The sequence below is a fragment of the Schistocerca gregaria genome, chromosome 2 (genome assembly GCF_023897955.1).
Source record: "Schistocerca gregaria isolate iqSchGreg1 chromosome 2, iqSchGreg1.2, whole genome shotgun sequence".
Taxonomy (NCBI): domain Eukaryota; kingdom Metazoa; phylum Arthropoda; class Insecta; order Orthoptera; family Acrididae; genus Schistocerca; species Schistocerca gregaria.
This window is the reverse complement of record NC_064921.1, coordinates 864,601,676-864,605,624: the sequence shown is the minus strand read 5'-3', so window position 1 is coordinate 864,605,624 and position 3,949 is coordinate 864,601,676.

Sequence of the window (3,949 nt, the reverse complement as noted above, 5' to 3'; positions counted from 1 at the left end):
AATTGTACTCGCTCTCAAATGACTGCCCACTGGGGACTTGAGTCCGGTGTCGCTCGACATTAACGAAATTTGGAAATTGAAGGTCTTATGATGTTCCATGCGATCATGCCATATCCCCACTAAAATAGTATTGAGCGTCTAGCTAAGTATGGGGAATAGATATTATTCGAACTGTCCATGGAAGATACTGAATACCTGGTGGAAGAAATACCCAAAAGTAATGCATGAAGTACTCTGGAAACAAACTTTTGTATGGACACTAAGGCAAGCTTACGACTTTCTTATGTTTGACATACATCTAGCGAGACGGAATTTAGTAGTCTAGCGGAAAACAGTTGTATTCTCTTAAACCGCCAGTTTTCCGTTGGGACTGACTGTTTCAAATCTTTGGCTTATCGAAGGTTAGCCTAGCACTATATCTTAGGAAACAAACGCTAGACCGATAATAGAGAACACTAGACACAGATACTAGGAGACTTATTAAGTAAACAAAAAAGGCGCGGTTCACCTGCTGTAATAGCTTGAACAACATTACAGACACGTAGAGGACAGATCGATCTCAGAAATATATTAATGTGTTTGGTTCTCCAGTATTGGATCCAGTATGATTAGAAGAATTCGTCACAAAAGTCGCTTCTCCGTCTTATCCTGACGTCGCATAGCTTTTCCACATTAAACAGATTAAAATAATCCTCTATTAGATCCATTCACTTGACATTTCACTGGCTTAGAATAACTTCCAAGGCCACGAGTTTCTATTCCAAAGTTGCTGTATTCCGACTCTTCTATCTGCTCCTTCAGTTTGCGCGCAGCCTTTAAAATCACTCTGTATACGAAAGCTTACCTTAAAGTCCAATTTATTAATTACCAAAGAAACATTCATAGCGGATGTTCTTGACAAATTCTCTACACTACTGAGAAAAGAATATAAGATATGTCGTCCAAACGTTTCCAAAACATCCATATTTATTTACTCGACAAAAGTGATGTACTTACAACACAGTAACAATTTTCACAAGGCAGACAATAACGCATTTTTTTTAAAATTCTTTGTCTGTTATTTTCTTGTAATCGTAGCTTTCAAATAACGTAGAAATTTATTTTTCTCTATAAATAGATATCGCATTTTCACTGTTGAAAGAATTTTCTTGAAAAGTGTGTATCCAAGCACGTCTTGTTTGTCTACAATGCAGGCCTTTTCTTTATTCAGATATTGTAAAACGTAAATAATCTCCCGCTTTCAGGTATTTCGTCTCTCTTGTGAAAAAACACTTCTACATTTAGCCTAAATATGTAATGTGAAAGCCACTTTACGGGGTGTGGCGTAGGGTACCTTGTATTCCAGTGTCAATTCCTCCTTTTTCTGTTCCAGCTGCAAATGGTTCACGGGAACGACGATTGCCGGTAACCCTCTGTATGGGCTTGAATCTCTTTAGTTTCATCTTAATGATTTTCTTATGAGATAAACGTCGCAGGAGTCAGTATATTGTCTCACTGTTCTAGGAACGTAGGCCTTCGTAATTTGAACGGTAGACCATACCGTAATGCAGACGCCTCTGCCATTAGAACTGACTGACCATATCCATGACGCTTTAGTGCGTCCTAAATGAATCTGAAACGAAACGTGCTGCGATTCTTTGGATCTCCTCATATTACTCTATTAATCAAAACTGGTACGGGTCCCAAACTGACGACCAGCATGTAAGTACTGGCAGAGCGAATGTTTTGTAAGCCACTTTCTTTGTTGATGGGCCACGTTAACTGAGGAGTCTTCCAATGTATCTCACTGTGGCCTCTGCCTTACCCACGATTAATTTTATGTAGTCGTTCCCCTTCAGATCACTCCGTATGCAAGCTTCTAGATGTTTAATACAAGCAACTGCTTCCAATGATTCTTCTGCAATAGTGTAACGACACGAATGTCATACCTAGACATGCTGTAAAATTGGTTGTTTACTCAACCATACGATGATTTCAATTATTTATTTTTATTCATACGGCGCCCCCTTTCATTTTCACCTTGGGATTTGGCGTGATCTTAACAACACCATCCGACCACGTTGGACTGGAAGAGGTGGACGATAAGATTTTGTTCTTTGCTTTTGGCCTCGCAGGTCACCAGTACTCACACCTTGAGAATATTTCTGTAGAGGTGCTTAAAATACTGCTATTGAAAGCTAAGAAGTCAAACTGTTCAAGCTGTCGTGTCAGTAAACAGGAACCTGTCAAGTCACGAGTAAAATGAGCAAAACATGAAGCTCATATTAAGTGTTTGGATAAGTCTGCGCGAACATAAAACTTTGAAACTTCCTCTATGGGGTGACATGATCTTTTCGAATCATCCTCTATGTCGTCTGAAGTGTGCTCAAGATCTTAGAATTCTACGCTCGGCACATTCAACTGATCACTGACGTCGCTGATCCATTGGCGAAGTGACTGGTGGCTGAAAAAAAAAAAATGGTTCAAATAGCTCTAAGCACTATGGGACTTATCATCTGAGGTCATCAGTCCCCTAGAACTTAGAACTACTTAAACCTAACCAACCTAAGGTCATCACACACATCCGTGTCCGAGACAGGATTCGAACCTGCGACCGTAGCAGCAGCGCGGCTCCGCAGTGAAGCGCCTATAACCTATCGGTCACAACGGCTGGCTACTGGCGGCTGATTTACACGCAAGCATGTGACACGCACCCATAACGAGTACTTCTAAGACGGACTTAAACCGACGGACTGTGTATGACACACTGGCCCTCAGCCACAGTATGAGAAGAAAATGAATCTGTTCAGAAATGCTGAGAAACCGGTTCGAAATGACGGGGCCTGAAAATCGAGAAAATGTTTATTGCATTATAGTCTCAGCTGGTGAAAGAAGGTTCAGCAGTCATCCCTACTTGTGTTTATTGTAGCAAATGTAAATTTCGGTCAGTGAGCAACCATTTTCAGTGTTACAGGCAATACACTAACCAATTAAAATGGAACCGTGTACATGTTAACACCAAAGTACAATTATATAATTTTCACATATAAATGGATGGTATATATCAGCAGACAAAATTATAAAAGTTGATCCGTTACTTGGCATTTTCCATGTTGGACTACACACGTCAAGGGTTCAAACTGCACTCAGGCTGCCGTTTACTGCCATCTCACCTCTGGCCCCAGTGACGTCATACATTCGTCATTGGCACTCGTCATGGCATAAGTAGCCATTTCGGCGAAATGCATTTTTATCGGGGCAACCTGAAGCGCTAAAAACGGTGAGCGATTTTAAATCAGAAAAATTCTTTAGAATCGAACGTAGTAATGTGAACTACCTCCTGTAGGTGGCTACAGATAAGTATGTAATTGTTATCAAACAAGCATGCATTGAGGTGAGCCGGCCTGGGTGGCAGGTTCGTGTCCTTCCTCGGGCATGGGTGTGTGTGATGTCCTTAGGTTAGTTAGGTTTAAGTAGTTCTAAGTTCTAGGGGACTGATGACCTCAGGAGTTAAGTCCCATAGTGCTCAGAGCCATTTGAACCATTCTGGTGATTAAAGTAACCCAGTATCATGTCTGACTGCCGTTTGCCCTGCGTAGTGTGGAAAAACGACGTGGCATGGACTCAACATTTCGTTGGAAGTCCACTGCAGAAATACTGAGCCGTGTTACCTCTATAATCGTCCATAATTGCGAAAGTGTTACCGGTGCAAGACTTTATGCATGAAGTGAACTCTCGCTTTTCTCCCCTAAATGTTCGATGGGGTTCATGTCGGGCAACTACTTAAACCTAACTAACCTAAGGACATGAAACACATCCATGCCCGGGGCAGGATTCGAACCTGCGATCGTAGCGGTCGTGCGGTTCAAGACTGAAGTGCCTACAACCGCTCGGCCACACCGGCCTGCACAATAAACGCAAGTTACGGCTGATGCAGTACCTTCTTTCACCAACAACTGCGGTCGCTGAA